The following is a 23063-nucleotide window of genomic DNA, read 5'->3' on the forward strand; positions in this document are numbered from 1 at the left end:
CCGGGAGAAACACCTTTTTCTGGACTGTGTCCAGAATCATCCCTAAGCACAGGAGACTTGTTGTCGGGATCAGCTGCGATTTTGGAATATTTAGAATCCACCCCTGCTGTTGTAACAGTATCCGAGATAGTGCTACTCCGACCTCCAACTGTTCCCTGGACTTTGCCCTTATCAGGAGATCGTCCAAGTAAGGGATAATTAAGACGCCTTTTCTTCGAAGAAGAACCATCATTTCGGCCATTACCTTGGTAAAGACCCGGGGTGCCGTAGACAATCCAAACGGCAGCGTCTGAAACTGATAGTGACAGTTCTGTACCACGAACCTGAGGTACCCTTAGTGATAAGGGCAAATTTGGGACATGGAGGTAAGCATCCCTGATGTCTCGGGACACCAGACAGTCCCCTTCTTCCCGGTTCGTTATCACTGCTCTGAGTGACTCCATCTTGATTTGAACCTTTGTAAGTGTTCAAATTTTTTTAGATTTAGAATAGGTCTCACCTAGCGTTCTGGCTTCAGTACCACAATATAGTGTGGAATAATACCCCTTTTCTTGTTGTAGGAGGGGTAATTTAATTATCACCTGCTGGGAATACAGCTCGTGAATTTTTTCCCATACTGCCTCCTTGTCGGAGGGAGACCTTGGTAAAGCAGACTTCAGGAGCCTGCGCAGGGGAAACGTCTCGACATTCCAAACTGTACCCCTGGGATACTACTTGTAGGATCCAGGGGTCCTGTACGGTCTCAGCGTCATGCTGAGAGCTTGTCAGAAGCGGTGGAACGCTTCTGTTCCTGGGAATGGGCTGCCTGCTGCAGTCTTCTTCCCTTTCCTCTATCCCTGGGCAGATATGACTCTTATAGGGACGAAAGGACTGAAGCTGAAAAGACAGTGTCTTTTTCTGCAGAGATGTGACTTAGGGTAAAAACGGTGGATTTTCCAGCAGTTGCCGTGGCCACCAGGTCCGATGGACCGACCCCAAATAACTCCTCTTCCTTTATACGGCAATACACCTTTGTGCCGTTTGGAATCTGCATCACCTGACCACTGTCGTGTCCATAAACATCTTCTGGCAGATATGGACATCGCACTTACTCTTGATGCCAGAGTGCAAATATCCCTCTGTGCATCTCGCATATATAGAAATACATCCTTTAAATGCTCTATAGTCAATAAAATACTGTCCCTGTCAAGGGTATCAATATTTTTAGTCAGGGAATCCGACCAAGCCACCCCAGCTCTGCACATCCAGGCTGAGGCGATCGCTGGTCGCAGTATAACACCAGTATGTGTGTATATACTTTTTATGATATTTTTCCAGCCTCCTGTCAGCTGGCTCCTTGAGGACGGCCCTATCTATAGACGGTACCGCCACTTGTTCTGATAAGCGTGTGAGCGCCTTATCCACCCTAAGGGGTGTTTCCCAACGCGCCCTAACTTCTGGCGGGAAAGGGTATACCGCCCATATTTTCTATCGGGGGGAACCCACGCATCATCACACACTTCATTTAATTTATCTGATTCAGGAAAAACTACGGTAGTTTTTTCACATCCCACATAATACCCTCTTTTGTGGTACTTGTAGTATCAGAAATATGTAACACCTCCTTCATTGCCCTTAACGTGTGGCCCTAATAAGGAATACGTTTGTTTATTCACCGTCGACACTGGATTCAGTGTCCCTGTCTGTGTCTGTGTCGACCGACTAAAGTAAACAGGCGTTTTAAAACCCCTGACGGTGTTTTTGAGACGTCTGGACCGGTACTAATTGTTTGTCGGCAGTCTCATGTCGTCAACCGACCTTGGCGCGTGTTGACATTATCACGTAATTCCCTAAATAAGCCATCCATTCCGGTGTCGACTCCCTAGAGAGTGACATCACCATTACAGGCAATTGCTCCGCCTCCTCACCAACATCGTCCTCATACATGTCGACACACACGTACCGACACACAGCACACACACAGGGAATGCTCTGATAGAGGACAGGACCCACTAGCCCCTTGGAGAGACAGAGGGAGAGTTTGCCAGCACACACCAAAAACGCTATAATTATATAGGGACAACCTTATATAAGTGTTTTCCCTTATAGCATCTTTTTTATATATTTCTAACGCCAAATTAGTGCCCCCCTTCTCTGTTTTAACCCTGTTTCTGTAGTGCAGTGCAGGGGAGAGCCTGGGAGCCTTCCCTCCAGCCTTTCTGTGAGGGAAAATGGCGCTGTGTGCTGAGGAGATAGGCCCCGCCCCTTTTTCGGCGGCCTCGTCTCCCGCTCTTAACGGATTCTGGCAGGGGTTAAATATCTCCATATAGCCCCCGGAGGCTATATGGGAGGTATTTTTAGCCAAAAAAGGTTTTCATTTGCCTCCCAGGGCGCCCCCCTCCCAGCGCCCTGCACCCTCAGTGACTGCCGTGTGAAGTGTGCTGAGAGGAAAATGGCGCACAGCTGCAGTGCTGTGCGCTACCTTAAGAAGACTGAGGAGTCTTCTGCCGCCGATTCTGGATCTCTTCTCGTTTCAGCATCTGCAAGGGGGCCGGCGGCGAGGCTCCGGTGACCATCCAGGCTGTACCTGTGATCGTCCCTCTGGAGCTAATGTCCAGTAGCCAATCCATCCTGCACGCAGGTGAGTTCACTTCTTCTCCCCTAAGTCCCTCGTTGCAGTGATCCTGTTGCCAGCAGGACTCACTGTAAAATAAAAAACCTAAGCTAAACTTTTCTAAGCAGCTCTTTAGGAGAGCCACCTAGATTGCACCCTTCTCGGCCGGGCACAAAAATCTAACTGAGGCTTGGAGGAGGGTCATAGGGGGAGGAGCCAGTGCACACCACCTGATCCTAAAGCTTTACTTTTTGTGCCCTGTCTCCTGCGGAGCCGCTATTCCCCATGGTCCTTTCAGGAACCCCAGCATCCACTAGGACGATAGAGAAAAGATGCTTACAGAAGGCAAGGAAGATATAAAATGGTGAAAGAGGCACCACTCAGACAGATAAACAATGGATGATCTACACCACCAAGTATGATCAGTATTCACAATTTACACAACGGACGCTTAGAAAACACTGGCCCATTTTAACATCAGATACAGCTCTGCCTTTCTCTCATATGCAACCTCCTATGATGGTGTATAGTCCAGGAGCCAATCTGAAGCAGTTGTTGATGCGACCCACTCAATTTCCTGATAGATGTCCCACCATGGCTCAGATTATGAGTTCCAAGCCAGGCAGCTTCTCATGTGGAAATTGCACCACGTGTATATCCATGATGGTTGGTAAGACTTTCTCTCATCCTCATTCAGGGAAAAGCATTAAAATAAGATATCATCTCCACTGTAAACTGGATCATGTTGTATATTTACTCACGTGCCCATGTGGACTGTTTTGTGTGGGGTTAACGTCTAGATGCTTCAGGGATCGTATGGCTAACCATCAGACTACCCTTCGAGCAACCTTACAAACAAGAAAAATGGACAAACCAGTCGCCAGGCACTATATGCTTAACGGGCACCAAGTGCATGCTGATCGACTGGGTTCCACCCCAGAATCTGGGTGGTGATAGACTTTTGACACTCAAGAAACATGAAAGCTATTGGATATCTACACTAGATACGGTTGCCCCACGGGGTTTAAATGAATATAACCCCCTTAACATTTTACTCTAGTCAGGATCCTCCCATGGACTTTGTAAGGATTTGTATACACTGTTGGGCATAAGTCTCATTCAGAAATAGTCGTATGACCATATATTCTGTTGAGTGGTCTGTGTACTTTGATTAGCCCCCTGTAAGTTTATCTGTTTCAATTTAAGCATATTTTTTTATGCATACATGATTTTGTATAGTTTGCAGATTCATAAGCATGTTTGTGATGTACTGGGTCCACTCCGGTCTAATTAGGAATTATAAATTATTTTCTGTGTAATATGTGGGTATTCATAATATAATATACAGGTTGAGTATCCCATATCCAAATATTCCGAAATACGGAATTATTTGAGTGAGAGTGAGATAGTGAAACCTTTGTTTTCTGATGGCTCAATGTCACAAACTTTGTTTTATACACAAAGTTATTAAAAGTATTGAATTAAATGACCTTCAGGCTGTGTGTATAAGGTGTATATGAAACATAAATGAATTGTGTGAATGTACACTCACTTTGTTTAATGCACAAAGTTATTAAAAATATTGACTAAAATTACCTTCAGGCTGTGTGTATGAGGTGTATATGAAACATAAATGGATTCTGTGCTTAAACTTGGGTCCCATCACCATGATATCTCATTATGGTATGCAATTATTCCAAAATACGGAAAAATCCAGTATCCAAAATACTTCTGGTCCCAAGCATTTTGGATAAGGGATACTCAACCTGTATTTCCTTATACTTCTTTATATTTATCTATTTATATATATATATTTTTTTTTTGTATATACTTTTCAAATTTTTTCACATTTTGTCCATGTCTATTATTTTTTGTATATGTATGTAGTGGTATTTTTTATACATATATATATATATATATATATATATTGTATATATCTTACATAACTTTTCATTGTATTATGTTCTGACAGTCTCATGGGCCCCCTGTGGACTTTTATGTCCATTTGAGTGTTGTCCGTACACTGTGCCCGCTTATGTGGCGGGCGATGTCCAGCGGTTTAGTACCTGATGTGTGTGGAGGGGCATGTGGAATGCATGTCACCCCCACCAGCGGCATGTGGAACGCATACTGTCTGTGTCTGCAGGGCCACGCTGTCATTTTTCGGTCATGATGCTGTGTTGGTCACGTGCCTGCCCTGGGTGGAAGTTCATGTGGAACGCATGACACTTCCGCCCTCGGCATGTGGAGCGCAGGTGACTTCCTGCTGGCATCTCCCCATGGACTACTAATTGTACTGATGTCCCGTGCATATTGTCTCTTGTGTGGGGCTCATTTTGGTCCTTTGGTTGTCTATCTCAATCTCTCTTATGAGTGGTATCTGAGATGGGGAATTGGTGTACAGTGATGGGGGGAGTCTCACACTGCGTGATGTCACTTCCGGTCATCTCCACTATATTATGGCACTCCGGCTGTCCTTTGTTGTGCAGCCCAGTTCTGATCTACACGTGGACTTCTGTTGCTCCTGTTGTTTGAAATTGATACTCTGGACCACCTGTAAGTTACATTACTGGTACTCTCTCATGTGTTTCACTTGTTTATCTTTGGTCAGCATGGTGTCCATATTATTTTGTTTATATTATGTTTATGCTATAGGGACTCCGGTGGACATATTTAACTGAGTAGCTTTGTTAGCTACGCTTTGTCTTATATTGTGAGTATGCGTTTATAGTGGATTGGACATATATCTCTGACCCTTTGATTGGAGTATTTAACCATCTTTTGTTGTTTTGTTGTATACTTCATAGAGACCTATATGGCACATGAATTTCTCCTATATATTGGGCTGTGGAATTCCTTATTGAATTTATTGAGTGACTCTTCCGTTATACCTGTATTGTCTCTTGTATATTAGGGTATGTGGGTTCAGACCCCTTTAATCCCTCTTATCCACTCTGTTCTACATAATTAATTTATTGTATATTACTTTGATTCTCGGTGGTCACTCGCTGGTAGTACTTCACACACGTTGCCGTGCAGTAGTGGGACACACTTGTATGACATATTGGTGGTCCACTTGTGGGCCCGTGAGATTTTGTTCATATATTCTTTTTTCCTTGTTTTGTTTTTATTTATTTTTTGTATAGTTTGACTATCTGCATTGATGGAAGCTGGCCTGTCTTGATAAAGATTTGAAATACAAATCGAAACGTTGACACTTGTGGAGCCGCTATGATGATCATTAAAAATTATTAAACCGTATGGACTTTCGTGTATCTGGAGAGTGCCCCCTCCCATTTAGGTAACTGGTCTATATATATAATAAATATATATATATATATATATATACTGTGTATACAGATGGGTCCACGTTTATCTTGACCTTTAATAGGATTAACTAAAACTGGCCAGTCGGACTTAATCCCCTGCTGTAATGACTTAATCCCCTGCTGTATTGTTCTCTGTATTGTATTGCAGATGAGAACAATAGATAAAGGGTTTATGCTAATAAATCATGTTGTGCCCAGGCACAGAAAACTAGTCAAGATAACCGTGGACCCATCTGTATATATATGTATATGTATATATATACCCCCCTCTCATCTCGTTTCCTGTTTTTCACATGATATGAACTAGGCATATTCAGCACTTTCACAATTAATAATAAAAAAAATGTTTCCGTCTGTTGTTATCAATCTGTCCATATAATCCGCGTACAGCCAAACCACACTGGTACGCCCAAACTCGTCTGATCTTGGAAGCTAAGCAGTGTCTGGGCCCGACCAGTACCAGGGAGGGAGACTACCTGGGTAGATCGGGTATTGTAAAGGATGACAATCGATGCACAATGAATAATATTATTATCACCACTATAGAATCACATATTTAGTGACAACCTGGTTCCGGATGCAATGGTGTCATGGTATCGGTTAAAGATTCACATACAGTCAAACCACACTGGTATGCCCAATCTCGCCTGATCTTGGAAGCTAAGCAGTGTCCGGGCCTGACCAGTACCAGGGGGGAGACTACCTGGGAAGATCAGGTACTGTAATGATGACAAACGACTTTCAATGAATATTCACCAAAGAATAGCACCTATACAGAATCACTTTGTTTGATAATTTGTATATCACTGATTATTAGTATCCTTCTGATGTACTTAGGTACAATTCTATGCACCTGTTACATGTATATTTATATTTTAATAGTCACAGGGCTTATTATAGTAAGTTTTTGCACCATTACTATTAATAATAACTTAAGTCACCTCATAGAGTCACCTGTATTGCACTAGCACTTTTAGCCTATGGGCAAGGGTTAATTTTAATATATCTACTTATTTGTTATGAAATCTGTGCCTTTAAATATGCATTTGCACCACCACTTTGAAATAACCATTTGTTTTCTATCATTCCATGTATGTAACCTGTTACTATGGAAACCGATGTGCCTGGATTCTAGGAGCGTCTGCTCATCCACCCAAAGATGGCCGCCGCAGCATTATGGAAAAGCATTCCAAATATCCCACACAAAATGGACTCCGTCTGATACAGCCTAAGGAGTCAGAATATCACCATCTACCTAGGAGCAGCTCCGAACAGCCGCGGGCGCATGCGCAATGAAGCCGGGAGCCGCCGCAGGCGCATGCGCAGTTGCCGCCGGAAGTGGGGCGGAAGTGACCAGCGGAGTCCTCCGTCACCGGAAGTGTGGCGGAAGTGACTCTTAATCATACTGTGAACGTTTTTAAACATTTTTATTGTCTCAAATCACTCGTTTTTAGCACTATTGAGTTTGTCTGACTTGGTTCTCACTCCAGCTTTGCTATGAAATAAGCTTTGTCAACTTTTTGAATATACAATGTGTAATTACATCACATGATCTATTATGATGTCACAACCCTCTGACCTAGTGATATGGGTATAAATAGACATGCAGCTTCATTCTGTCCCTACCCCTTGAAGAAGTCTGCTGAGACGAAACGCGTTGGGCCTGTACTGACCACCCACTGTTTTCAAGCTAAGTTCTGAATTCCTATCCTTTTATATTTCACGTTTATTGACAAAAGTTTTTTATTCTTGGTTTAAAACCATTCTTTGAAACTGTTTTTACTCTCGTATATATTAAAATCTATTTTTATAATTTTATAATATCTTTTGGCTTCTAATTATAAGCATACAAAAACATTGTTTTTAGTCACACTCGTCGCCAGTACCCCTGTCCCCCCATTTTTTATACCTGTTAACAATACCATACCAGTGTTATATTTTTAGGGGTGGGCTGACACCATTTTAAAAGGTTACGTGGGCTTGTAGCTTTTTTAACAAAAGTTTATAATTCATTCATATAGTTTTACTGAGATTTTAACCTCACAAGTGGCGCTATACTATCTTTTTTGCATATATATATACATACATGTGAAAGGGCACTCTGGGATAAGGTATGTAGCCGGGGTGCCTTCCCAGTGAAGGATTATACAAATGCAGGTATTCCTAAATACAAAGGAAAACAGGCGGCACTCCTCCGGAGGCGTGCTGTTTATTAGAACAACGTTTCTCCTCCCCTCACACAGAGACAGCAGAAACAAGAGGCAGCGGTGAGCGGGGGGGGGCTCTGTATATCTGGCACTGTGGGGGCATCTATAATCTGGCACTGTAGGGCATTTGTGTATCTGGCACTGTGGGCATTTGTGTATCTGGCACTGTGGGGACACTGTATATCTGGTATTGTGGGGTCATTTATAATCATGCACTGTGGGGGCATTTGTGTATCTGGCACTGTGTGGGAATTTGTGTATCTGGCACAGTGGGGGCATTTATAATCTGGCACTGTGGGGGCAATGTATATCTGGCACTGTGGGGGCATTTGTGTATCTGGCACTGTGGGGGCATTTGTGTATCTGGCACTGTGGGGCAATGTATATCTGGCACTGTGGGGCAATGTATATCTGGCACTGTGGGGCAATGTATATCTGGCACTGTGGGGCATTTGTGTATCTGGCACTGTGGGGGCATTTGTATATCTGGCACTGTGGGTCAATGTATATCTGGCATTGTGGGGGCATTTGTGTATCTGACACTGTGGGGGCATTTGTACTGTATATCTGACACTGTGGGGCAATGTATATCTGGCACTGTGGGATCATTTGTGTATCTGGCACTGTAAAGCAATGTATATCTGACACTGTGGGGGCATTTGTGTATCTGATACTGTGAGGCAATGTGTATCTGACACTGTGGGGCAATGTATATCTGGCACTGTGGGAGCATTTGTGTATCTGGCACTGTAAAGCAATGTATATCTGACACTATGGGGGCATTTGTGCATCTGGCACTGTGGGGCAATGTATATCTGGCACTGTGGGGGCATTTGTGTATCTGGCACTCTGGGGCAATGTGTATCTGGCACTCTGGGGCAATGTATATCTGGCACTAATGGGGTCATATGTGTATCTGCCCCCCCCCCCCCCCATATATGTATCACCCCCCATTTTCGTTGGTCACGCCCCATGTGGCATTTGGCCATGCCCATTTTTTTGCATGCGCGTGCACACAGTACCTGTAAGATTTTTTTTCTACTTGCACCACTGAGCATAGGCAACGCGGTGGGGGGTGTGGGGAGGTTCCTCCTCTTGGCTAAATTCTGGCAACAATAGCAATGGTATATAACACTATTACTAAAGCTGCTGCTGCATCATGCAGTTTATGGGACAGAGCGGAGCTGCTGCACAAGCTCAGTGGTAGCAGCTTCTTCTACCAAGTTTACTGTGTGTGGATCTGAGTTCTCAATGACCGCACCGGACCACAGAGTAGCTACCAGGAAGAAGAGGCAGGAGCCTTGCCATGAGGTGGGAGAATGTGTGCTTAGAAAATGCAGTACTGGTTCTATTTAGTTTGTGTATTTATTTATTTATTATGCTATGTTTGACCTTTCCTGATCACTTATTTATATTATTTGAATATGTTTGATACCACCTATACCCTAACATTTTTGAATCACAGCGCCCGAGAGTATTAGAGTTTTTTTCACGGCACCCCTAGTCCAAAAGTTTCTTATTTAGAAATTTAGAAAAAATATATTAAATTAAGTAAATTATGTTTATATGTCATCCTTAGGTTCAATTATATGGTGAGGAACAAGTTTTGCTTCTGTTTACCCACATATTTTATGATTGGCATTCACAAGTACTAGTTTTGCTTATTACATTGACAATAAATACTTTGAATTGGTCCTGGACCACCAACCTGAGGCACCTCTGCAAGTGTCCCGCAGCACCCCAAGCTGCCACAGCACACAGTTTGAGAACCACTGCCCTAGAACATCTATAGTGTTAAATATTAATACTATATTCCATACAGCATCCAGTGTATTAAAAGACCAATGTTTACATTAATGTCCATAGTGGGTTCTTCTCCCGCTCCCCCAGACTAACGCACTTACAGTATTCCAATGTTCCGCTGAGTGGGAGATTGTGGATTGCATTTGGAAACAGCCCCGTCTAGAAGGACACTGTTGGAGAGAGATAAAGTACCAACCAATCAGCTCATAGCTGTCATTTTTCAAGCACAGCCTGTAACATGGCAGTTAGGAGCTGATTGGTTGGCACTTTATCTCTCTCCACTTTCCCACTCTCCAAGGCTTAATACATCTCCCCCTTTATTAGTTATTAATAACACTATTTGGCCATGCGCTGTGTCATATATAGCCTGCAGTTTTTTGGGTTTTTTTTTTTTTTTTTTGGGGGGGGGGGGGGGTGTTAGTATTTTTAACTAACGCTATGAAGCCTCACCTAATGTTCTAGCCCAGACATGGGTATATATTAAAATAGACATGCACATGATTACATTCCCTCTAGGATGCAGACTCTTGAGAGCAGGACCCTCAACTGATTATCTGTGTAATTATGTGATCTGAGCATTGTAACGTAACATATTTTGTACCCATGTGTTTATTGGAAGTGTTCTGTATATGTTGTAATGGTAAGGTACTCCGGAAACTTTTTTGCCCATTAATGTTGAACATTTGCACCATAGGCAAAAGCGTTGCCTATCCCTATTCTAAGACAAGGGTAAAAAAAGGATTTACAGTAGCATTTGGCAGAGTAGACATTGGACTGAAATACTCCAAGGTAAATGAATACAGAGAAAAGCTACTACCCAACTACTACAAATAAGAAACTAGAATAACACAGGAACTAATTAGGAGAATGAGCTGACACCTGAATTATGCTAGGAAACAGCTAGCCCTGACTTACATAGAAACATAGAATTTGACGGCAGATAAGAACCTCTTGGCCAATCTAGTCTGCCCCTTTTTCTTTCATCCTTTAGGTAACCCTATTTGTTCCTTCGTTCCTTGTACTTATATTCTTATGCCTATGACTTAATGTGCTCATGGGCAGTGTCAGACTGGGGAATGATGGGCCCATCGGAGGGGATACAGTGGTAGGGTCTTGTTAGGGTCTCCTGCTCTGTGCTGCCACGTCGTCATGGCAACCGGGAGACAAGTGCTAGCGGAGTAACCTGAGCGTAGCTGTTACTCCGGTTCGGGTCTTTTGCTGTGCAGTGGTTACAGGCTCTGTGCACGGCAGGGGATCCGGTGCTGGTTTTTGTGCTCACAGTCTGTGAGGTCTGAGTGGGGCGTGGACAGCACCTGCTATATAAATCCTCTTCTCAGGTTAGGCAGATGCTGCTGAATCTTTGTTGGTTAGTCAGTTCCTGAAAGCTAGCTAGTACTGTGTAAACTTTGTATTTGTTTGTTGCTTACTGCAAATAGGCCTTGGGATTTGGTATTACACTCTGCCAATCCAGACCTAGCAGTAAGACTGGAGTCAGTCGTTTAACCTGCTGGGGTTCTTTTGCTACTCTGTGAACCTAGCAGGTTTGCGGCTGTATTCTCAGACTTGCTTGCCAAAATCCTTTCTCACTGTGCAAGGTGTTCAGGTGTCAGTTTAGTGGCAGTAAGCTGAACCAGTGCACTGCAAGTGAGGACTAGGATTGTGGAGACTCTCCTTGTGTCTATTATTCCATCTCTGACCAAGGAGTTTACTGCCACACCAGTGGCGTGCGGTGAGGTCAGTGGCTGGTGAGGCACTGCAGCCATAATCTCTGTGGAGTCCCGACGAGGTCATCTTCTGCCGCCGTGCCAATGCCCACTACTGCCGCCACTAATGGGTGCCGACCCTGCCAATTGCCTACAAAATCTGATGCTGCCAGTGCCTGCAGCCTTCCTGCTCATCAAACTTGTGATGAGCAGGCAGCTAATACATTGTCAATTTTTATAAATTTATGAGAGACAGAGAGGTGGAATATGGGGAGATGGGAGAGAGAAGAGAAATATGAAGACAGGAGGGATAGACAAGGGAGTAGGCACAGGGGAAGATGGCAGAGAGAGAGGAATAGGGTGAGTAGGAAGAGAGACGGAATAGGGGGCAGAAGGAAGATAGAGAAGGAATAGAGGGAGATGGGAGAGGAGGAATAGAGGAGATGGCAAAGAGAGAAGAGAAAATAAGATTTTACTTACCGATAAATCTATTTCTCGTAGTCCGTAGTGGATGCTGGGGACTCCGTCAGGACCATGGGGAATAGCGGCTCCGCAGGAGACAGGGCACAAAAGTAAAAGCTTTAGGATCAGGTGGTGTGCACTGGCTCCTCCCCCTATGACCCTCCTCCAAGCCTCAGTTAGGATACTGTGCCCGGACGAGCGTACACAATAAGGAAGGATTTTGAATCCCGGGTAAGACTCATACCAGCCACACCAATCACACTGTACAACCTGTGATCTGAACCCAGTTAACAGCATGATAACAGCGGAGCCTCTGAAAAGATGGCTCACAACAATAATAACCCGATTTTTGTAACAATAACTATGTACAAGTATTGCAGACAATCCGCACTTGGGATGGGCGCCCAGCATCCACTACGGACTACGAGAAATAGATTTATCGGTAAGTAAAATCTTATTTTCTCTAACGTCCTAGTGGATGCTGGGGACTCCGTCAGGACCATGGGGATTATACCAAAGCTCCCAAACGGGCGGGAGAGTGCGGATGACTCTGCAGCACCGAATGAGAGAACTCCAGGTCCTCTTTAGCCAGGGTATCAAATTTGTAGAATTTTACAAACGTGTTCTCCCCCCGACCACGTAGCTGCTCGGCAGAGTTGTAATGCCGAGACCCCTCGGGCAGCCGCCCAGGATGAGCCCACCTTCCTTGTGGAATGGGCATTTACATATTTTGGCTGTGGCAGGCCTGCCACAGAATGTGCAAGCTGAATTGTACTACACATCCAACTAGCAATCGTCTGCTTAGAAGCAAGAGCACCCAGTTTGTTGGGTGCATACAGGATAACAGCAAGTCAGTTTTCCTGACTCCAGCCGTCCTGGAAACCGATATTTTCAGGGCCCTGACAACATCTAGCAACTTGGAGTCCTCCAAGTCCCTAGTAGCCGCAGGTACCACAATAAGCTGGTTCAGGTGAAACGCTGACACCACCTTAGGGAGAAACTGGGGACGAGTCCGCAGCTCTGCCCTGTCCGAATGGACAGTCAGATATGGGCTTTTGTGAGACAAAGCCGCCAATTCTGACACTCGCCTGGCCGAGGCCAGGGCCAACATCATGGTCACTTTCCATGTGAGATATTTCAAATCCACAGATTTGAGCGGTTTAAACCAATGTGATTTGAGGAATCCCAGCACTACGTTGAGATCCCACAGTGCCACCGGAGGCACAAAAGGGGGTTGTATATGCAGTACTCCCTTGACAAACTTCTGGACTTCAGGAACTGAAGCCAATTCTTTCTGAAAGAAAATCGACAGGGCCGAAATTTGAACCTTAATGGACCCCAATCTGAGGCCCATAGACACTCCTGTTTGCAGGAACTGCAGGAATCGACCGAGTTGAAATTTCTTCGTGGAGCCTTCCTGGCCTCACACCACGCAACATATTTTCGCCACATGTGGTGATAATGTTGTGCGGTCACGTCCTTCCTGGCTTTGACCAGGGTAGGAATGACCTCTTCCGGAATGCCTTTTTCCCTTAGGATCCGGCGTTCAACCGCCATGCCGTCAAACGCAGCCGCGGTAAGTCTTGGAACAGACATGGTACGTGCTGAAGCAAGTCCCTTCTTAGCGGCAGAGGTCATGAGTCCTCTGTGAGTATCTCTTGAAGTTCCGGGTACCAAGTCCTTCTTGGCCAATCCGGAGCCACGAGTATAGTTCTTACTCCTCTACGTCTTATAATTCTCAATACCTTGGGTATGAGAAGCCGAGGAGGAAACACATACACCGACTGGTACGCCCACGGTGTTACCAGAACGTCCACAGCTATTGCCTGAAAGTCTCTTGACCTGGCGCAATACCTGTCCAGTTTTTTGTTCAGGCGGGACGCCATCATGTACACCTTTGGTCTTTCCCAACGGTTCACAATCATGTGGAAAACTTCCCGATGAAGTCCCCACTCTCCCGGGTGGAGGTCGTACCTGCTGAGGAAGTCTGCTTCCCAGTTGTCCACTCCCGGAATGAACACTGCTGACAGTGCTATCACATGATTTTCCGCCCAGCGAAAAATCCTTGCAGTTTTTTCCATTGCCCTCCTGCTTCTTGTGCCGCCCTGTCTGTTTACGTGGGCGACTGCCGTGATGTTGTCCCACTGGATCAATACCGGCTGACCTTGAAGCAGAGGTCTTGCTAAGCTTAGAGCATTATAAATTGCCCTTAGCTCCAGTATATTTATGTGGAGAAAAGTCTCCAGACTTGATCACACTCCCTGGAAATTTTTTCCCTGTGTGACTGCTCCCCAGCCTCTCAGGCTGGCCTCCGTGGTCACCAGCATCCAATCCTGAATGCCGAATCTGCGGCCCTCTAGAAGATGAGCACTCTGTAACCACCACAGGAGAGACACCCTTGTCCTTGGAGATAGGGTTATCCGCTGATGCATCTGAAGATGCGATCCGGACCATTTGTCTAGCAAATCCCACTGAAAAGTTCTTGCGTGGAATCTGCCGAATGGAATCGCTTCGTAATAAGCCACCATTTTTCCCAGGACTCTTGTGCAATGATGCACTGACACTTTTCCTGGTTTTAGGAGGTTCCTGACTAGCTCGGATAACTCCCTGGCTTTCTCCTCCGGGAGAAACACCTTTTTCTGGACTGTGTCCAGAATCATCCCTAGGAACAGCAGACGTGTCGTCGGAAACAACTGCGGTTTTGGAATATTTAGAATCCACCCGTGCTGTCGTAGAACTGCTTGAGATAGTGCTACTCCGACCTCCAACTGTTCTCTGGACCTTGCTCTTATCAGGAGGTCGTCCATTTTCTTCGAAGAAGAATCATCATTTCGGGCATTACCTTGGTAAAGACCCGGAGTGCCGTGGACAATCCAAACGGCAGCGTCTGAAACTGATAGTGACAGTTCTGTACCACGAACCTGAGATACCCTTGGTGAGAAGGGCAAATTGGGACATGGAGGTAAGCATCCCTGATGTCCCGGGACACCATATAGTCCCCTTCTTCCTGGTTCGCTATCACTGCTCTGAGTGACTCCATCTTGATTTGAACCTTTGTAAGTGTTCAAATATTTCAGATTTAGAATAGGTCTCACCGAGCCTTCTGGTTTCAGTACCACAATATAGTGTGGAATAATACCCCTTTCCTCGTTGTAGGAGGGGTACTTTGATTATCACCTGCTGGGAATACAGCTTGTGAATTGTTTCCAATACTGCCTCCCTGTCGGAGGGAGACGTTGGTAAAGCAGACTTCAGGAACCTGCGAGGGGAAACGTCTCGACTTTCCAATCTGTACCCCTGGGATACTACTTGTAGGATCCAGGGGTCCTGTACGGCTCCAGCGTCATGCTGAGAACTTGGCAGAAGCGGTGGAAGGCTTCTGTTCCTGGGAATGGGCTGCCTGCTGCAGTCTTCTTCCCTTTCCTCTATCCCTGGGCAGATATGCTTATGGGGACGAAAGGACTGAGGCTGAAAAGACGGTGTCTTTTTCTGCATAGATGTGACTTAGGGTAAAAACGGTGGATTTCCCAGCAGTTGCCGTGGCCACCAGGTCCGATGGACCGACCCCAAATAACTCCTCCCCTTTATACGGCAATACATCTTTGTGCCGTTTGGAATCTGCATCACCTGACCACTGTCGTGTCCATAAACATCTTTTGGCAGATATGGACATCGCACTTACTCTTGATGCCAGAGTGCAAATATCCCTCTGTGCATCTCGCATATATAGAAATGCATTCTTTAAATGCTCTATAGTAAATAAAATACTGTCCCTGTCAAGGGTATCAATATTTTCAGTCAGGGAATCCGACCAAGCCACCCCCGCGCTGCACATCCAGGCTGAGGCGATCGCTGGTCGCAGTATAACACCAGTATGTGTGTATATACTTTTTAGGATATTTTCCAGCCTCCTATCAGCTGGCTCCTTGAGGGCGGCCGTATCTGGAGACGGTACTGCCACTTGTTTTGATAAGCGTGTGAGCGCCTTATCCACCCTAATGGGTGTTTCCCAACGCGCCCTAACTTCTGGCGGGAAAGGGTATACCGCCAATAATTTTCTATCGGGGGAACCCCGCGCCTCATCACACACTTCATTTAATTTATCTGATCCAGGAAAAACTATAGGTAGTTTTTCCACACCCCACATAATACCCTTTTTTGTGGTACTTGTAGTATCAGAAATATGTAACACCTCCTTCATTGCCCTTAACAAGTAACGTGTGGCCCTAAAGGAAAATACGTTTGTTTCTTCACCGTCGACACTGGAGTCAGTGTCCGTGTCTGTGTCTGTGTCGACCGACTGAGGTAAAATGGGCATTATAACGTCCCTGACGGTGTTTTAGACGCCTGGACAGATATTAATATGTTTGCCGGCCGTCTCATGTCGTCAACCGACTTGCAGCGTGTTGACATTATCACGTAATTCCTTAAATAAGCCATCTATTCCGGTGTCGACTCCCTAGAGAGTGACATCATCATTACAGGCAATTTGCTCCGCCTCCCAACATCGTCCTCATACATGTCGACACACACGTACCGACACACAGCACACACACAGGGAATGCTCTGATAGAGGACAGGACCCACTAGCCCTTTGGGGAGACAGAGGGAGAGTTTGCCAGCACACACCAAAAACGCTATAATTATACAGGGACAACCTTTATATAAGTGCTTTTCCCTTATAGCATTTTAATATATGTAGTCATATCGCCAAAACAGTGCCCCCCCTCTCTGTTTTAACCCTGTTTCTGTAGTGCAGTGCAGGGGAGAGCCTGGGAGCCTTCCCACCAGCATTTCTGTGAGGGAAAATGGCGCTGTGTGCTGAGGAGAATAGGCCCCGCCCCCTTTTCGGCGGGCTTCTTCTCCCGTTTTTCTGAGACCTGGCAGGGGTTAAATACATCCATATAGCCCCCAGGGGCTATATGTGATGTATTTTTAGCCAGAATAAGGTACTATCATTGCTGCCCAGGGCGCCCCCCCCCAGCACCCTGCACCCTCAGTGACCGCTGTTATGAAGTGTGCTGACAACAATGGCGCACAGCTGCAGTGGTGTGCGCTACCTTATGAAGACTGAAAAGTCTTCTGCCGCCGGTTTCTGGACCTCTTCATTTTTCGGCATCTGCAAGGGGGTCGGCGGCGCGGCTCCGGGACGAACCCCAGGGTGAGACCTGTGTTCCGACTCCCTCTGGAGCTAATGGTGTCCAGTAGCCTAAGAAGCCAATCCATCCTGCACGCAGGTGAGTTCACTTCTCTCCCCTAAGTCCCTCGATGCAGTGAGCCTGTTGCCAGCAGGACTCACTGAAAATAAAAAACCTAACAAAACTTTTACTCTAAGCAGCTCTTTAGGAGAGCCACCTAGATTGCACCCTTCTCGGCCGGGCACAAAAATCTAACTGAGGCTTGGAGGAGGGTCATAGGGGGAGGAGCCAGTGCACACCACCTGATCCTAAAGCTTTTACTTTTGTGCCCTGTCTCCTGCGGAGCCGCTATTCCCCATGGTCCTGACGGAGTCCCCAGCATCCACTAGGACGTTAGAGAAATAGGGGTATACGGGAAAGAGGAGAGTGAGAGGAATAGAGGGAGATGACAGAGAGAGAGAGAGGGAGAGAGAGAGAGAGGAGGAGCAGGCTGGCAGACTGGGAGTAGTAGTGGTGGAGAGCAGGGGGCAGGATTGGAGTAACAGTAGTGCAGAATAGGGGGACAGGCAGGGAGTAATAGAAGGGGGGGGGCAGGATGGGAGTAGTGGTGGGAAAAAGTGGGCAGTATGGGATCTCACCTCCTCTAATGCAGCTCCCGGGTCCCAGCCACCGTTGCTCCTTCCATGCAAGCTCACACAGGACGGACAGATAGCCTCAGTAGAAGTTATGGGTTCCGCTCCTCTGGTGTTCTCCGCGTAGTCCAGGGGAACATGGGCGCGGCCTGCGATCGGGTTGGGGGTGGGGCAGGGCTGCACCTCCGCACCAGGTGTACGTAAGGCTCTTTGTTTTCTGGCTGCCCGCAGCTGTGCCCTCCTCATCACTGGAGCTGTCTGTCCGAGTTCTCTTTGTGACAGTCCAGGGGCAAATGCAGGATTTTTAGGGGGGAGGGGTTCCAGATATGAGAGAGAGGGAGAGAGATAGAAATAGAAGAGAGTGCACATATATAGAAACCTCCAACCCGTGTGTGTGTGTGTGTGTGTGTGTGTGTGTGTGTGTGTGTGTGTGTGTGTGTGTGTGATATATAAACACAGAACCAAGGAGACATGGGGAGTGAGGGGGACATGGGGGGGGGGGAGAAAGAGGGAGTGAGACACAGACATGTTGAAAGAGAGACAGTTCTGGAAAGAGAGTAACTTGGGTGGGAGAAAGAGACAGGGACAAAGAGACACAAACATGGAAAGAGAAACAGACGTGGGGAGAGAGAGACAGACATGAGGTGGGATAGAGACTTACATGGAGAGACACAGACACAGGGAAAGAGAGACAGACACAAGGAGGGATAAGACATGGAGAAAGAGACAGACATGGGGAGGGAGAGAGAGTGAAACACACACACATGGGGAGGGAGCAGACATGGAGAGAGAGACACACAGGGAGAGATATACAGAGACGTGGAGACAGACACAGGGAGAGAGACAGACAGACAGACATACAGAGAGAGAGAGAGACGAACATAGAGAGGAAGAAAGAGGAGTGACATGGGGAGGGAGGAGATATGGAGAGACAGACACAGTGACCAAGAGAGACAGACATGGGGAGGTAGAGATACAGGAAGAGAGAGAGAGAGAGAGACACGCACACACACACATTGGGAGGTAGGAGGAGACATGGAGAGATACAGACACAAGGAGAGAGAGACAGACAGACATGGGGAGAAAGAGACAGAGACAGGGAGAGACAGAAACAGGGAGGGAGAGAGAGACTGAGGAAAATGGTATGTTAACCCAGTGGTTCTCAAACTGCCCTCAGGACCCCACATGGTTCACGTTTTCCATGTCACCCAGCAGCTGCACTGTGTGTCACCAACTGTCACATTTTAAAAATCTACAGGTGACCTGCAAAACATGAACCGTGTGGGGTCCTGAGGACCGAGTATGAGAACCTGTGCCGCTATTCCAGGTGCTACAAGGGCAGCGTTTCCACAGCAGCTGTTAATACGTAGAGGTTAGTTACGCCTGAAACAAAATACATGATCAAACAGCGACCAACAGAATAATATAAAAGAGATGGCATGGTTAATATATTAAAACACTTTCATATGGCAAATATCCCATGTATATCACAGAAATAGTAAAGTGACAATCAGCTTGCAATTAGCATTAAAATCACATATGTTTAAAAAGTACATGAAGTAATATGTAACAATTTATGCCCCTGTTCCAATAATACAGAATACTTTTCAATATACCTGTTCCTAGTATAGTCCCTGGGGGGTGATAGGCAGTCTATTGATGAGCACAAAATCAACAGCATTGAATAGTTACCGCAGCTGATGGTAGGGTCACAATGGACAAGGTCGCATTCTGGCGGCCGGGATCCCGACGTCGGTATGCTGACTGCCAGGATCCCGGTCGCCAGTCAACCATACCCAATGCATTTGAATGACTACTTGTACCTGGTGTAGGATTGTAACCCTACCATCAGCTGCGGTAACTACTCAATGCTGCTGATTTTGTGCTCATCAATAGACTGCCTATCACCCCCCAGGGACTATACTAGGAACAGGTATACTGAAATGTATTCTGTATTATTGGAACAGGGGCATAAACTATAACATATTACTTCATGTACTTTTTAAACATATGTGATTTTAGCTCAGATTGAAAGCTGATTGTCACTTAACTATTTCTGTGATATACATGAGATATTTGCCAAATGAAAGTGTTTTAATATATTAACCATGCCAACTTTTATATTATTATATGTTATTCCAGTGCCGGATTAAGAGGGGACCCAGGGGGTAAGTACCCCGGGCCCTCCAGGTCTAAGCTGCTGTCCACTGATAATTCTACTGTCTACAGGCTCCACCCCCAGCAGCAGCATCCCAGCGGCAGCTGCTGGGAGAGTTGTGCCTGTGTCAGAGCCTGGAGAGAAATAGAATAATACCCTACGGCTACACCCTTGATGTTTCTACTGGAGGGCGGGTGACACGTGGAAACGCCCGGGATGCCCGCTGCCAGCAATACAGTCCCTTACAAGGCTGCGTGCCGTGGCCGGTGTCTAAGCCCCTGTCCCAGTACATAGGATTCATTAGAGTGGAGGAGGAGGCGAGGATTGACAAAAGTGTGCCCGCCTCCTCACTGCCCTGCGATCTGTCTCTGTCCCAAACTCCCATCGCAGCATCAGCTCCAGCTCGTGGTGTTAGGTGAGGGACTCTGAGGAGCAACAGCAGGTTAGATTAGAGTGGACTAATGGGGGAGAGTGCTGGGCACAGGCTGTACTGCACACACCCAGCTCAGACACTAACAAGTGCTTTGTTTAGTGTTTGGGACACTGGCTGCAATGTGCCAATGTGGCTGTGTGTATGTGTGAATGTGGCTGTGTGCATTTGCGTGTGTGTGCATATGTGAATGTAGCTGTGTGCATTTGCGTGTGTGCATATGTGAATGTAGCTGTGTGCATTTGCGTGTGTGTGCATATGTGAATGTAGCTGTGTGCATTTGCGTGTGTGTGCATATGTGAATGTAGCTGTGTGCATTTGCGTGTGTGTGCATATGTGAATGTGGCTGTGTGCATTTGCGTGTGTGTGCATATGTGAATGTGGCTGTGTGCATTTGCGTGTGTGTGCATATGTGAATGTGGATGTGTGCATTTGCGTGTGTGTGCATATGTGAATGTGGATGTGTGCATTTGCGTGTGTGTGCATATGTGAATGTGGCTGTGTGCATTTGCGTGTGTGTGCATATGTGAATGTGGATGTGTGCATTTGCGTGTGTGTGCATATGTGAATGTGGCTGTGTGCATTTGCGTGTGTGTGCATATGTGAATGTGGATGTGTGCATTTGCGTGTGTGTGCATATGTGAATGTGGCTGTGTGTGGCTACGTTCTTTGCAGTTGGACCACACCTCTTTGTTGGTGTACTACATTTTTCAGTTATTTAAGGGGGGGTTACTGTTCGCACTGGGTATGTCTCGTAACAGCCCTGCCCCTGAGTCTGTGCCCACAGGCTTGATCGTCTCCCCTCCGTCTGCAGCGTTAGTGTCGAGTAGACGCGCTGCACAAAAGACAACTGGGGGTGGAGACATCCTCCAAGAAGGCACTGGGGAGCGGGACTCTGAAGGGGAATCATTAAACATATTTTATGAGGTGGGGGTGAGAGAAGGTTATTAAATCCTGACATCAGGGAAGGGGGCCCCCCTGTTTTCAGTGCCCCAGGACCCTTGAAGGCTTAATCCATTTATTCTATTGTGTGCTCTTTCATCATTTTTGGTAGGGGAGAGAGATAGAGACTGACATATGGAGGGAGAGAGGCATGGAGAGACAGACACCAGGAGAGACAGAAACAGGGAGAGACAGACATGCAGAGAGAGAGAGAGAGAGAGACACACAGACATGAAGAGAGTGATATGGGAAGGAGAGGGAGACTGGTTTGGGAAGGGACTCAGAGAGAGGGACACAGAGAGAGGGAGAGAGAAACAGGCATGAGGAGAAAAGACAGGGACTACTTACCCGATTAGCCGGCCAGCCATCTTCCCTCCAGCATGCCAGACACGGACCTGCTGCAGAAACACTTCCTCACCCGACCTGTGAACTCTCAAAGGCCCATGGGAACTGCCTGAGAGGAGCTGGCCGGGTGAAGTGACTCTGCAGCTCCCCCTACAGTTCAGTCAGCCCAGCCTCCACATAAGTGTAATGAGAATGTGCTGCAGCTGCACATTACAGACAGAGCCTGCCCTGCTGCCTTGAAGTTCTCCGTCTCCGGTAAACTTCGGAGGGGGGGTCACAATCGGCACCCCTTGGTGTAAGCTCGGGAGGGGGGTGGACATTGTTTGCGGCAGTCAGCCCGGGAAGGGGGGTGGATTGGTATTCTGACAGTACAATCCACCCCTGCTGCCACTGCCCAATCATTTAGTGACAGGGGAGTGCTCTCATATCTGTAAGCACGCCCCTTGTCAAAGCGGCACTCCTAGAGGTGCCGCTTGCAGGGCTTTTTGTAATGGGCTTTTACTGCCCGATACCTGGCCCCGCCCCCGCTTCCGGCCCTCTCATATAGCCAGCGGGAGGCACCGAAAGCGCTGCCTCCGATTCATAAGTAAAAACGTTATTTTTATATAAAAATTTGATTAAAATAATATAAAGTCTAAGCACATACTTATGACACATCATATGTGTCATAAGTATATTCTTTCTATTATTTTAATCATTTATGACAGGGGAGGCCCTGACTGCACGTCCCTGTGCCACACCCGTTGGTAACCCTTTAGGGTTTTGCTGTTGCCCTTAGCAACAGCATTTCGGGTTCTCTACGTATTAAATCACAACATCTCGCTTCTTTCCATCTGAGCATACCTAATACTAGGGAGACACCCAGTTTCTTAGCCTTTGGGCTTCTCTGTTCACTTTGTGTTTATTTTGTTACCCTATCACCTTCTATGTATGTAATGTCATATTCCCCAGTCTGTCTGTGAGTTCATTTGTTTTGCATCCCTCTCCGTTCAGACACCAGTACATTCCTGCTGGCACTGGTGTGCATAACATATTCAGCAGCCTAATACTCCTGTTGAAATTTTGTGGGAATATGGAGCATACCCCTCAAAATACTTTGCAACAGGTGGTCGATCAGGTGCAGGTCCTGACTCGACAATTTAATGATTTGTCCATTAAAATGCACACCTCGCAGGCCGCTGGCGGAGCTCCCGCAGCAGCAGTGCCTTCAGGGGTTAAGGAGCCGAAAGTAAATCTCCCGGATCGTTTTTCTGGAGATCGCTCGCAGTTCTTTTGTTTCAAGGAGAGCTGCAAGCTATATTTCCAGCTTAGGCCTCAGTCT

General features: G+C 46.5%; 1 long non-coding RNA gene across 3 annotated transcripts in view; it reads right to left on the minus strand.

Annotated features, from left to right (window-relative positions):
- LOC134965059 (uncharacterized) overlaps positions 1–21884 on the minus strand; it is a 205069-nt gene extending 183185 nt beyond the window's left edge. For 2 of the 3 annotated variants that reach the window (XR_010188288.1, XR_010188289.1), the window contains exon 1: positions 17874–19027. This is a non-coding gene — a long non-coding RNA (uncharacterized LOC134965059). Of the gene's footprint in view, positions 1–17873; positions 19028–21745 lie in introns of those variants that run through there. The other variant, XR_010188290.1, reaches the window with a different exon arrangement.
- Between the last annotated feature and the right edge of the window lie 1179 nt (positions 21885–23063).

The sequence above is a fragment of the Pseudophryne corroboree genome, chromosome 10, assembly GCF_028390025.1.
Source record: "Pseudophryne corroboree isolate aPseCor3 chromosome 10, aPseCor3.hap2, whole genome shotgun sequence".
NCBI lineage: Eukaryota > Metazoa > Chordata > Amphibia > Anura > Myobatrachidae > Pseudophryne > Pseudophryne corroboree.